The 14,589-nt window shown below is 35.1% G+C and overlaps 1 long non-coding RNA gene across 2 annotated transcripts; it reads left to right on the top strand.

The window, feature by feature from the left end:
• The first annotated feature begins 1,387 nt into the window (after positions 1–1,387).
• Positions 1,388–7,081, top strand: LOC115983493. Of its 2 annotated transcripts, XR_004090077.1 has the most exons (7): positions 1,388–1,495; positions 1,667–1,820; positions 3,240–3,312; positions 4,885–5,038; positions 5,936–6,083; positions 6,175–6,289; positions 6,485–7,081. It is a non-coding gene; the product is annotated as an uncharacterized LOC115983493 (long non-coding RNA). The 2 variants fall into 2 exon arrangements; XR_004090078.1 differs by lacking the exons at positions 5,936–6,083; positions 6,175–6,289 and having other exon boundaries at positions 1,389–1,495.
• Positions 7,082–14,589: the final 7,508 nt, after the last annotated feature.

Genomic DNA, 14,589 nt, shown 5'->3' with positions numbered 1-14,589 from the left:
TATTTTTTTTTACGGGAGCTTCCATGCCGCTTTTGATGTATATGCTGCAACCTATAAGTGGAAATGGGCTTGCGGTGGAGACCATTGCATTTGGATTGTACAAGAGGATGGATTTTACTTATATCAAATACAAAAGCATGAGAATGTGAAGAAGCAGGATTGGGAAAAAAATATATGAGTATGATCAAAATTGTACATATCAAAATAAATAAAAGTCACGTTTCAGTGAGCAAAATTTATATCGATTTTGCCATCTAATTGAAATGGTATTCTAATTGACATCAGTCTTGGCTCAACAAGTAGCGCAGTTAGAAATTTTTTTTGAGGCTAATCAAAAAATATATATAAAAAGAATGTTAAATCCAAAGAATAACACACGCGCGCGCACACATACTATATATATCTATATCTATCTATATATATATAATTGCAGAAGCTGAGAGAAAATGAGTTCCTAGAATTAAGGAGGTAATGACAAATAGAAAAAGTCCCTACTTAAAATTCAGACATGTGTAACTTTAAAAAGTGATACATTATATTGTTTTCAAAATATTAACACCGTTTGGCTGTACTTTTTTATATTAACAAAAAAAAAAAAAAAACCCTGTTAAAAGAAAAAAAAAAAAAACGCAGAAATTTTAAAATATCTGCCTATCTCTTCAGACTACTTAACATTTTCTCTTTCTTAAAAAAAAAAAAAAAAAAAAAAAAAAAAAAAAACCTGCCAATATTGCGATACAGAGAAAGAGAAAGGGAAAAAGGGGAAAAACCTCCTACGAATTTTTTTTTTAAATAACAATAAATATTAAAAAATTTAGTTAATTGTCAAGTTTCAAAACAATTTTGAAAAATAACATCTCGAGTTCCATCTTGGAACTCGAGTTTTTAAGTCTCGATTTGAGAAAAAAAATTGACCTGAAAATCGAGTTTTAAAGACTCGATTTCCATAAATTGTAAAAAACGCCGCTATATGGATTTAAAACGTCACTATAGGGATTAAAAACGCCACTATAGGACTCCTTAAACCTGGTACCTACAAAAAAATTTTTGCAGGAAAACGCCGCTATAGGGCTTTAAAACGTCACTGTAAGGCTTAAAAACGCCACTATAGGTGAAATTTTTTTGCATAAAACTCGAGTCTTAAAGACTCGAGATCTATGTGGCATTTTTCCACTCGCAACGCGAGTCTTTAGCACTCGAGTTCTAATATGGATCTCGAGTTTTAAAAACTCGAGATGCTACTTTCCTTAATTCTTTCAAACCGTTTCTAACTTACTATTTTGAATCCCCATATGAATCTGTTCTGCACAAAACCTCCTACTCTCTGCACATCAGTCTTCTTAACTTTTTTTCTCTCTAAAAAAAACCCTAGCCATTCTACGATAGAGGCGATCTTTTCACATCAAACTCCACTACGAGAAAAGAAAAAAAAAGAAAGACTTGCGCCACAGTGGAGATTCGATTGATCATCGCTATCCCCTTTTGAGTTTTCCAGGTACGTTCTTCTCTCTCTCCCTCTCCCTCTCCTTCTTTCTATGATTTTTTGTTGTTTTGATTCGTTTTGAAACTTCTCTGTGATTTCGGGATAAGTTTCTCCTGTTTCCGTCAATTTACGGAATATTCTAGATCTATTTAGCGATTAAAACCCTATTGATCTTCTCTTCAGACTCTGTGAACCAGTGGATATTCGTATGGCCGGCCACTGCCATACCCTGCCGGACTTAGAGCATCACAATCGGCATCCGTCAAAGCTAAATACGATCAAACGCCCCATAGGTTTTGTGATACGGAGTTAGAGATTGGCGCTATTCTGATGAAAGGTACGCATCATTTCTGTTTGTTCATTCTACCTTTTTTGAGTGCTTTGTTGTGAAAATTGGACGAAATATATGCATTAATTCTCTGTGTTCATTTTTCCCCTTTTGGTGCTTTGTTGTGAAGATTGATTGTTCAAATTTCTGCAGGAATTTTCCTGCATAATTTCGTTTAAGAACTATTGTTCGATAAATCTGTGTACTGTGATTGATGTATGTGATATATTAATTCAAGTTTCAGATATTGTGGCTTGCCATATATATAATTTTATATGGGTACAAACTTGATTCGTAAAACCTAAGGTGTTTGGGTTATAATTGATTTTGTTTTGTGGATTTGGTGTGAAATTCAATTCTGATGTATATTTGTGTTGTTGGTTAGATTGGATTGTAAGACTTTGAAATCTGAAAGTGTAATGTATTTTTGTTGTTGTAACTTTATGGTTGCTGGTAGGTGAATTTTCATTTATAAAACAATGAATGTAATTACTATTAAATTGACAGAAATTGTTTGTAATTCATTTAGTAGATCATGTTTGGTTGGAGCACACCTCTTTTTCTTTGAGTTTCATACTGTAGAATACTTACAAAGATTGTATGTGCAGCAGCCAATGTGGCATGACCACAAAACTGAAGCTGCAAAGGGGTATCAAACATTTGATTGAAGCACTAAATACATACTAAAATTTAGAAGTTGGCAATTACAATTTACCTTAGGCTATTGGCTGTTTCTGTTATTTTGAATGGGTGTAAATATATACTAAGTTTACTTATTCATAAAAGTCACTGGTCATATGACATTGAACTATTATGTTTTATTTACAAAATATAATGTAAATTTTGCTTTAAGTTTTACTGTTTGATGTGCTTTAAATATTTATTTATATATATCCTTGGCTAATGGAAGCCAAATTCTTTACCGTCATCATATTGGAAATAGGCAATAGCTTATTAAAAAGTAAAACAATCTTTCAAATTTTTTGCAACTCAAACCATATTACAATGTTTGCATCCGCTTCTTTTATAGTCTCTCTTCATCTTTCTTTGCAATTAATTTTGGCTTATTTGTTTTTGTGAAATTTTACTATTCAGTGTAGCTCAATTATTACATTATGTTGGTTTTGAAGGATTTGAATTTCTATTTGTGATGATTATGTAATCATTAATTTCAGTTCTTATTTCACATCTTCATCGCTTTTTTTGGTTATTTGTTTGGTGTGTGTCTATCTTTCATCTTTCTCTTCTGTCAGTTTAAAAAACCTTTTTACCCTTTCATTTTTTGTTGAAATTCAGATTCGCTGAGTTTTTCCTGTCAAGTACTAATAATTCATAAATATGCCAAATTTTCGAGGGCCTCATTTACATTGTTGCTTCTCAGTAATTTTGTATTTTCAATGACTTTTTTTCCCTCACGTGCTAATGTAGATCTATCATCTCTGCTCTGGCTAATAAGACAGTTGGTAGCTATTCAAGAAGAGCTACTTGATTAAATATAAAGGTCAGGCCAGCCTAATTTTCCTTTGTTGCTTTTTCTTAATTTGTATCTCTTTATCATTTGTTAATGTTTGATTAAAAAAAACTTTAAACAAAAACAGTTTAAAAAAAGATGGGTTTTAGTATTTTTCTTTGAATTCTTTGGTCTCAAAATATCATCATTACTTCTTTTTTTTTTTTTTTAATAGCACTGGGAGTATCGCCCTATTGAAAATAGATGTGTTTAGGAAAGGCCTAGCAGAAAATAGAACTATGACAAATTTAGAAATTACAGCTACTGATTGGATAATCAAGTTTCAAGAAAGAATAATATCATCAAAAAAATTTAGTGTAAAGTGTGTGCTCAATACTTGATATATTCTTTTTGTTAACATTTAGAGTTATGTTTGGGTGTGCTTTTGTTTTAAATGCTTAGCAGAGATTGATGGGGTAGATGGCAATGGCAAGGCCAACATTAGATTTTTTTTTTGAATCGTTTTAACTTTTATTCAGTTTTAAAATCAATTTGACTTTTAAAGTAAATTTGTAAAGCCAATTCAACATTAGATATTTGGCTTTTAGTTTGACTATTATTGGTTTCTAAAGTCAATTTGTATTTTAAGAGTGTGATATGCTCCCAAGAATTTGTGAATTTGTGAATTTGACTATTATTGGTTGAATTGTGGGTTACTTTGCAAAGCCAGCCATTTCAAAGTGAACAATTTGCAATCTTAATGGCTATTCTGGCATTTTGCAGAACAGGGGGTGTAGAAATAGGTATGTAACATTTAGTTTCCTTTATCTAATTCTTTATTGTTAGCTCACCAAAAATGTAAATATACTTTCAAACCATTAATATTGAAACATCTCATGCTTTTATTTTGTTACTTTGTTGAGAAACTTTAATAGGCAGAACAGTCATAATTGATTTTCTTACTCCCTGAAGAAATATCTTCTAAGAGTGGGCCACAACTTTACTTGCAATGTTAAGGCTGATTAGTGTTTTAGTGTCTTAGCTATGTCCGAGTCGATTGAGATGGCTCTATTAGAATCATACACTAGCATAAGTGGTTTACAAGAGATTTGAGAGGCAGATGAACTCTCTGCAATGAACTATATGAAAACTTTGACATCAAGCCTCCTAAGGTGTTTCTTTCCCTCCTTTTATCTCTAATTTACAATATAAAGACATTTTCATATAAATTTATGTCACGGCCTTCATCATTTAGTACATATTCAAACTCCTCTGAGTAAATATTTAACATTGAATTGATTATAATTAGTTTCTTTTTTTTATATAAATTTTGTAGATTTATTTTTCCGTAATGAGCATTTTTAAATTCGTGCCTTTGGTTTTTTGTTAAATTCCTGATTCAAAATCTTGGTTTCTCTATTTGTGTTTGCCTTTTGTTGGAGCCCCTGGATTGTGTGGAATTATTACGGTGTGGACATCAGTTATTTTTAATTGGCATGGACCTATTAATGTTCCTCAAGTTTTTTTTTTTTTTTGGATACCTCATCAGTTCTTTCTTTGTTTTAGAGTTATGATTGGTGTCTATTGTTTTTGTTTGTGTTATTTATATTTCAATCTATGTAGAGAGCAAAGAGTAGGGAGGCAATGAGACAGTAGAGAATCAGAAGTGTTACCAACAAAGGATGCAATTTCAACATGATTGGTAGACCCAATGCGGCTGGCTAATCTTCTTTGCAGGATAGCCTTTATTGTCTACAACAATCTGTCATTAACACAGGTTTTAAACTTTTAATTCTTTTTCACCCTTCTTATATAGCATACTTTGTACTTCTTTCTATTTGTGTATAGGACTTCTATTATTTCTGTTAATTGTTTCTTCAAACTTATCTTATTTTAAAATGTTATTTTATTTCATATTTTTAGTGCATATTGGCATGACCAGCATGAAGATTTATTGAGCTTTTTTAATGCCTCTTATAAGTGTTGAATATAGAGGACAAAACAGGGGTATAATAAAGTTGTTGGTGACGGATAATGTCTATATTCCCATGTATTTTCTTTTTAAGTTCTTTTTGGCACTTAAATGTGAAGAGAAAACAATAGAAGACCAGCAATTGTTGTTGAACATTCCACTTGACAAAATGCAACTAATCCTAACCATGAAGAATAGATTATCATTGTACAAATACATATTATCATTTCTTAGAGTATGAGTTTTTGATGGCCGTAGGTAATATTTTGAATATTATAATCCACCTTTAATCTTATGTAATGAAAATTATCATAAATAGAGGGGTTATATGTCTTTAGTAAACTTTGGTGCTTGGTCTTACTATAGTTTGAAAATGTACTACAATTTGACAGTAGGCATGATCTATTGACAAACAATCCTTAATTTCTAACCTGTTACTTAAGATTGCATTAAGAAATTGGTCTTACAGTCACCCATCAATGTGTAGTAGTCTCTCTTTTGTTTCGGTTTTGCCCTTGCAACATGTAAATAAAATGCTTTTTGGAAAAATCTTGATATAATTTTGGGGGGTTAAATTATAATGGAAGTAACTACTGCCATGCTATTTCCTTCTTCTTTTTTTTATTTTTTATTTTTTTTTAATATAAGAAAATTAAATATTCAACAAACTAACAGAAAAACATGTCAAATGGTGATGCATAGATTGAACACCACAATGGACATTAATGTTACACAAATTATACCAAGGAGACCACGTGAAGTACAGGATGGAGAACTTTCCTTGCATAATGGAAAATCAATATCTTAAATAGAGGACTTGGAGTGGAACTTAGAGACAAAGGTATCAAAGGTAAACGAGAAAAACTATTTGTAAATTTACAAATGCACACATAATATAAATATACATTATACTAACAACTTTGCAACTGAAACAAGTATAGGATACATGTCCAAGTAGAAAGTAAAACCGATTCAACAACATTCATTTCGTTTGACAAAGCGACTGAGAAATTTGTATCTAAGACTGTAAAAGAACTTGCAGAGATATAAGCAGAGGTAATTTCAATTAGAAAGACAAGAGAATTACCATTTTCTGTTTGCAAGATTTGGGGCTGTGCAAGCTTGAAAATAATATAATTTAGCTTGATTTTTTTTTTTTTTTAAATATTTTTGTTTGTTTAGCTTTTGAGAAAATTAACTACTATGAAAGAAAATATCATGTTGATTCTCACAGCAATTCTCTATTTGTAGCTTATAAACCTGCTGAAGATGGAAAATGAGAAGATGATAGCATGCTTATTCAAATGCTTCGCAAACGAAACAATGCTACTAAACAAAATGCATCAAAGAAGAAGAAAAATTGAAGGAGGAAAAATAGCAACTACAAAATTCAATTTAATTTTCAGTTTTTGTTTTCCCTCCTACCTGTTCTACTATTTTTAAAGAGGGATTGAAATTGTGGAACTTTGAAATCTGAAAGTGTAATGTTATTTATACAAAGTTGATTATTTCATAGATTTTAGTCAATATTTCACCCTATCTGCATAATTACTAGGGTTAGCTACTTTAAACTTTTATTTTAATGGTAGACAATTGTAGAAAATGTATTTTGTTGTTGTAATTTTATGGTTGCTGGTGGGTGAATTTTCAATAATAAAACAATGAATGTAATTGCTATTAAATTGACAGGTTTGTAGTGGTATCATCTTAATATCTTTTGGTTAATTTTTTGTTTATAGTTTGTGAAATTTCTATTGCTATGACAGCCTTGCAGCTATTCTTTGATGATAACTTCATATTATCCAACCAACTGATGTGAATGCTCTTAGGGTGTTTATGTGTTGATCATCTTTATGTTTGGTTTATTTGTTTTACCATTAAGCTGCAATTAAATAATGTGCCAAGAAAAAGACATTTAAAATTAGGAAAAAGCAAAGTCACCATCAATTATTGTTCTTATTATGACAATTTGTTTGTCACTGATGAATAATTATTGGAGGATTTACAAACAGTTCAGTCAACCTCAACTAATATACATAGATGGTTACAAATTAAAGAATGAAAATATATACTTCCTTTTCTAAATTTTTTGTTTCCTTACATCTTTCCTTTTCCCCCTTTTATGTACCAACTTTAAGTCTATACTTTCGGGTACCAACGGTATTAACATAGCATGGGGCTGCTCCTCTGTCACCATTGACCCACATGCCTGAACATGTATGTCCCCATATTCATAACAGCTTAATGTATATAGTTTTAGGTATTGGACACTATATGCTTAAATATACTATGTTATTAAAGTTTGAATATATGTAGTAGAAGTATGATAAGTTTATGTTAAATGCAAAGTTCATTAATATGTAAAACGATCCCGCGCATTGCGCGGGTTAAACACTAGTATATATAGAGGACAAAGTTTAATTATAAAATTGGTTATAGCATAAAACTATAACCTTACTATATATATAGTTGAATTCAACGGTTAGATTTTCAAAATATATAGTAATATTTATTTTTTTGAGTAAGGTTATAGTCTTATGCTATAACATATATATATAGTTGGGTTCAAGTTATACTTGGTGTAGCTTTAAGCATATATAGTGTATGTAGAATTGTAACGATACATAATACGGGTAACATGCTCTTTTTTTTTCTTTTTTTTTTTTTTAATAAATAAAAAGTCAATTTATGAACGTGATTTAAAATCTACTAAAATTTTCAAAGTGAGTTCCTAATTATGAACTATGTGATAAGTGCTAACAACCAAAGCTCACAATAACACTAATCAAGGTCAATGACAAATAGTAACCGACCGTTAATTACTTTGAACACAATTAAAATGCTAATCCACATCAATATCACTTTTCAAGATTAGTTTCTTAGCGAATATATACTGAATTGTTTTCCAAAGGAAGACGAAGTCTCTCTCTCTCTCTCTCTCTCTCTCTCTCTCTCTCTCTCTCTCTCTCTCTCTCTCTCTCTCTCTCTCTCTCTCTGTGCAAAACAAAGGGATTAACAAGAATTAGATATACATAGAAGAATACACTAACACCACCTTCCAACAGATAAGTATTTTTTTTACACTTTATATGCATTTAATTTGTCTTTCAAGTATACATACTACTAGTCACTTGTAAGGTTGAATTTATTCAACCATCTAATTGGCTTTATTCCGTGCCAAATTTGCTTGTAATTCAGCATTTAGTAACCCTGTATTTAGGTGGGTTTGATGTAACGGTAGTGAGTGAGATAGAGTGAAGTTTGCTCAAGAGTGTGCAAGAAAACAGAGTCTCGCGGCTGGGTCTCGCGGGTGACTCGCGGCTTCAAGCCGCCAGAAGCAACCTCACGTGCCAAGCATGCTGGAAGGTGAACAGTCTGCTAGCTGGAGCACTACAGGACAAAACAGGACAACTGGCCATACGGTTATCTCGCGACTGGATCTCGCGACTTAGTCAAGCCGAGGTCAAGCCGCGAGCCACCCCTGTTTTGTAGAATTCTGACGTTTCACATTCCTCTCCACTCCAGTATAAATACCCCTATTACCCACGATTGAAAGAGAGCTTCCTGAGAGAATTTTGAGAGAGAAACCCTAAAGAAAAACCAGATTGTTTCACCCACAATCTCTACCTAAGAATCTCTTCAAATTCCTCAACTCTCTTCCTCTCCATTGTCAAATCCTTGAGAGGCATTATACCAAACCAGGTTCTCACCATCATCATCATTGTGAGTCTGTTGTTTGGATTTCTGGGAAGCAGTTAGGAAGGAACCAATCTTCATTGGTTGATGCTACGGTCTAGTAGCGGAATCCGGAAAGCTAGAAAAGAAAAAGGTTCGGCGCAACCTCGTTGGAGCAAGAAGCTTGGAGGGCTTAGGTGCACTGGGTAGATTAGGCTTGGAGGGTCTATTGCTGTCCTTGTATCCCAACTATATTTTCTAGTGGATTGATTACCGCTTGGAGGGCGGCGGAGAGGTTTTTCGCCGAGGACTTCGGTTTCCTCTTCGATAACACATCGCGTGTTGTCTTTGTGTTTGCATCTTCCTTCCTCTATCTTTGCCTTTAAATTATCTGCTGTGGATTTTATTTTGTTATGGCTTAGATAGTATTTAATCAATTTCGTATGATAGCATATGTTAAGTTTCCGCACACTAGTTGTTTGACATATTGCTTGAATTGATTAAGTTGTTATTTGGGGGTCTAAACGTTCAAAGGTGTTTTTACACGTTTTTGAACTTTCATTTGGTATCAGAGCGGGTACACTGATATTGGTTTCATTACCATTGTGTGATCCTTGACTCCCTTTTGAGATGGATAGGTCTCAATCCCTAAATGCACCTCCATATTTTGATGGAAGTAATTATGCTTTTTGGAAGGTTCGAATGAGAGCTTTTCTGTGTTCTATTGATGAATCCGTTTGGGATGCTGTTGAGATTGGTTGGACCAAACCAGAGGCAGCCAAATCCACATGGGATAAGGCAGCACTTGCTGCATCTAATGCTAACAGTAAAGCACTCAATGCTATTTTCTGTGGTGTGTCTCCAGATGAATTTCACAGGATTTCTCATATTACCGTGGCCAAAGAAGCATGGGAGATTTTGGAAACTACCTATGAAGGCACGAAGAAAGTGAAAGACACCAAGTTACAAATGCTGACCACTCGGTTTGAGGAGCTCAAAATGAGTGAGGATGAGTCTTTTGATTCTTTCTATGGGAAGTTAAATGAAGTGGTTGTCAGCAAGTTCAACTTGGGGGAGAAAACGGAGGACTCGAAGATTGTAAGGAAGATCCTTCGATCATTGCCGGAAAGCTTTCGAGCTAAAGTGACAGCAATTGAAGAGAGCAAGGACCTTGATGACATCAAAGTGCAAGAGCTGGTTGGTTCTCTGCAGACTTATGAGATGTCACTGCCAAATCAACAGAAGAGTAAATCTCTTGCTCTAAAGACCATTAATGAGAAGGTGGAAGATCAAGACTCATCGGGAGAAGATGTGGTTGACAAAGATGTTGCATACCTTGTCAAAAATTTCAAAAAGTTTTTGAAATTCAAAAATAATGGCAAATTTGATGATAAAAGAAAATTCCAAAGTTCTGGAAGGGAGAAAAGGGAATTCAAAAGGAAAGATGGAAAAGAATCCCAACCTACACAAGGTGTCACTTGTTTCGAATGTAATGGGCATGGACACTTCAAGAAGGAATGTCCGAATTATTTGAAATCGAAAGGTAAAGTGTATGCCACGACCTTGAGTGACTCGGATTCGTCTGACTCAGAGTCTGAAGAGAGCTGTGATGGAGAGGGGAACTATTCGGCTTTTATGACTATTGCTCATGTTGAGTCGTCAGATGAACTGAATCTGCTTGTGCAAGACCTTGGAGAACATAGTGATGATGAATCACTAGGAATTGTTGAAGAATCGGATGCTAAAGTAGATGGAAGCAATGCGAATCTTCAGGAGAATTATAACTTACTTTTGGAGAAGTCCGGGGAATACACAAGGGTGGCCAAGGCTGCTGTGAGAAAAATGAAGAAGGCTGAGGAGGACTACAAAAGTCTCCTAATCCGATATAGGGAGGCCAAGTGTGAGATAGAAACTCTGAATGGAGAGTTGTCCGAAGCTTACACAAAAGTAAGGTTTCTTGAGAGTGAGGTTGTGCAAGCTAATGCTAAAGTAGAGAGGGTTACCACCAAGAAGCTAGATGATGTTATATCATCTCAAAAGAGCTTCTCAGACAAATCCGGATTGGGATATACCGGAGGAGGTAGTTCGTCTGGAAATGTTAGTAAAGGAGTGAAGTTTGTAAAGGCTGAAGCTCCAGTTGTAGCTAACCTTACTGGTGAGAAGCTCGAGGTGGAGGAGAAGAAGAATTTGGTGAACCAACGGATGTTAAATCCTCGCAATCAGTTTGCAGACAGATCTGAATCTCGTGCCAAGTCACGTCCTCGACCACAAAGAGGTCCTAGAGGAACCTATGTGTGCCACTATTGCGGACTTCAAGGGCATACTCGACCAAATTGCCAAAAGTTGAGAGCAAAGAATAGTGCAACTCCTCAAAGGTCAGGAGGACCTAGAAATGATAGGAGAATTTGGGCTGGAGATCAATCTAGAGATCAGAATGGTGATCCCGGAATGATGAACGTGATGAAGATGATTGGTGCATTCACCAACTGCTTGGAGAGCTTCTCACGAAGGTTTGAAAGCCCTAACTCCCGTACCCAATCCTATAAGGAAATCACCCCAAACGCAAGTGACGTGAGGGTGAATAAGGGTACTCATGCATAAGCATTACAACATGTCCATGCATTAATACTTCCTATGCTTTGTGACTATGTTTGTTTGTTTTGCTTGCTATTTTTGCTGTTTTGATTGTTTGCTTGTCTACTTGTGAATTTGTTTAATTTTGTCGTATCAATCTTTTTGTTTATTGTGTCAAAAATCCAAAAACCACATAAAAATTAGAAAATCAAAAAGCTTGATTGACTTTGTTGAGCTTTTGTCTCAAAACTTGTTTTGCCTTGTACCTTTGTGCTAATGGCTTTGTGCATTTTCGAACATTACTTGTTTTCATGCACATATATCTCTGTGGGAAAAATCTTGAAATCTTTGTGATTGTTGTAAATAGATCTTCAAACTTGTCATGAATGATTAGTGAATGGTTTTGTTGATCTTGAGACTTGCATAGACTTGTGTCTATATATCTTCCCACTCTTTATTTTTGCTTTGTTAAAAAGAGCTCACCAAATGTAAATCTCCAAATGAAAAGAGATATTGAGCTGCAAAAGCCTGTCGCACATTCTAGTATTTGACTAGGAAAAAGGGTAAGCGACCTTATATTGAAATGAATGTTTATTCAAAAAGCCAAAGGCTTATTCCTTAAAGTGAAATATCATATATCACTCTCACAATGAGAGGTGATTGTCTCAAAAAGATCAAAAAGATCAATTGTTTTGATTGAAAGTGGAGTCAAATGTAAAGCTCCAAATCATGTTATCAAGTTTATGTGGGAGGTCATATATACATATTTCTATAATTGAGATGGGTCACATGATCTAGTGCTAATTGTGTATGCCTTGGTTGAATTGATCATTGAAGCTTCACATTAGACGAAGGACTATCTCATTGTTGATATCCACACACAACACACAAGTTTATGTTCAATAAATGCCATATTCATTTGTGTGATTGTACTTGATGAAATGTGTTTTCACATGCTCAATCTTTGTTAATTCAAGCACAAAAAGATTTTTGAGTGTTTTAGGTGTGTTTGGAAAGTTTTTTGTTTGAAAAATCTGAAAATTTCAAAAATCCAGTTTTTGCCCTGTTTTGGCGGCTCTGTCGCGGGTATGTCAAGTCGCGAGCCTCAGTCGCACCTTCGCTGGTCATTTTTGGCGACTTGTTCGCGAGTGGAAGGTCCAGTCGCGAGGTTCACTCAGAGATTTTCGCGGCTCAGCTCGCGACTTATTCGCGGGTAGACCTTCCAGTCGCGAAAAACACTTAGAAAAATTTTCAGAATTTTGTTCTTGAGTGCTTTGGCGGCTTGAGCTGGCGACTGTGTGGCGACTTAATCCAGTCGCGAAATTCGCATGTTTGGCAGAAATAGGAGCAGTTTTAAAACTTGTTTCAGTTTTCCCTCGAACATTTGTAACTGTTCATCTTCTCTCTAAACTTCCTCCTTTCCAAACACTCTGTGAACCCATTTTCAAACCTCATTGGTGCTTCATTTCTTATCCAAATCATCAAGAAAAGGTATGGGTTTTTGCTTTCTCAATCTCATTTTCGCTTTTACTGGTTTTTCCTGCTGATGTTTGGGTTGATATTGTGTACGATATACTTCTCTCATATGAAATGGGTATGGCGGGTCTTGTTTGATATTATTCTCATCTGATTTCATGTTGAATGGTCAAAATGTGATTTTCATTGTTCTGATATTTGCCTATTGTTGAGTCTGAAAATCTTTTGTTAAATGGGTTTGGTGTCTATTTGACTTAATCATTTCACTTGCTTAAGCATTGTTTCTGATAATGATATTGGTTACTGATTTTTTTTCAACCTTGTACTCTAGTATGGATGTTTGGGTTCTTCATGTTGAAATATTTTCCCTTGCTCATATCTCTGATGGAGTATTTTATGTTATCTGCTCTAAATGTTCGAATGCTGTATTTGTTTGCATATCATGGTCTTGATAACCTGTCTCAGTGACAGTTGTTAGTTGTTTTGTCCATCTATATCTTCGTGCACTATCACCATATTGCTGCACCTATCATTTTGTGATCCTGTGTTTTGTTGGTAGTTGGGTTGAGACTGCAATATCTCCAATTTGTGCTTAAATATTGAAATTTTGTTTACTCTGAATCTTGTTGACATTTATCTTGTGTGGTATTGCTGTTTGGTTCTTTGCTGTGGGCCTGTTCTCTTGCAGATGTCTCGTCGATCTTCCAGGGGTAAAGACATTGTTGCTGATGAACCAGCAACACCAGTTGCCAAAAGGACACGTTTATCATCTCAGGCTTCTCAAGACCCCAATGAGGATAGGTTCAGACTTCCTCTGAACTCACACGCCTACTCAAACGTGTTTGACAAGTCATCCACTATAGTGGAACGGGTGGTCGAGTTTAATACCTTAGGGACCACTTTCATCCCTCGAATCTTTGAGAAACGAGATTGGGCAAACTTGTTCGGGAACTTTGATGATCCAATGGATGAGCTGGTCAAAGAATGCTTCTCCAATGCAACTGATCTTGGACCTGAGCTCATTTTCTGGGTGAGAGGAACAGAGTTTTGTGTTAACCCAAACTCCATCGCAGATCTTCTCAACATCACCAGACCTCAGAATGTGAATATGACTCCTTACGATGAACGAAATCCAGAAGTTGGAGAAATTTTACAAATCCTAGGATACGATCATGAAGTATCCAGTGCAGGAACCTCCATCAGCACCGCAAAGTTTGCACCCGAGCTGACCACACTAAAATTGATCATGCTCACCAATCTCTACCCGTTGTCCAACACTACATTCATCAATCTTGGGAGAGCTCTTTTTCTTTGTGACCTCATTACAGGAGCTCCCATTGACATATGTGCTCACATCTACTACATCTTGAGGAAGACCGCATGTCGATCTGCAGCTCGAGGAGTTATTCCATTTTGCAGTCTCATCATGAAGCTCATTCTTCGTGAAGGCATTAATCCTCCTGCAGATGGAAAAATGTTGACACGTCAACGTCCCATTTCCTTGTTCACTCTTCAAGTTAGCAGAAGTCACTCATCTAAATCACCAAGGAGTGCTCACATCTCTCCGGTCACTCCATCTGCCCCTGACTCAGAGACACCTGCACATACCACATCTTCATCACGTGCTGTTC

Source organism: Quercus lobata, chromosome 4, assembly GCF_001633185.2.
Source record: "Quercus lobata isolate SW786 chromosome 4, ValleyOak3.0 Primary Assembly, whole genome shotgun sequence".
Lineage (NCBI taxonomy): Eukaryota > Viridiplantae > Streptophyta > Magnoliopsida > Fagales > Fagaceae > Quercus > Quercus lobata.
The sequence above is the reverse complement of the archived record's forward strand: the minus strand, read 5'-3'. Positions and strand labels throughout refer to the sequence as shown.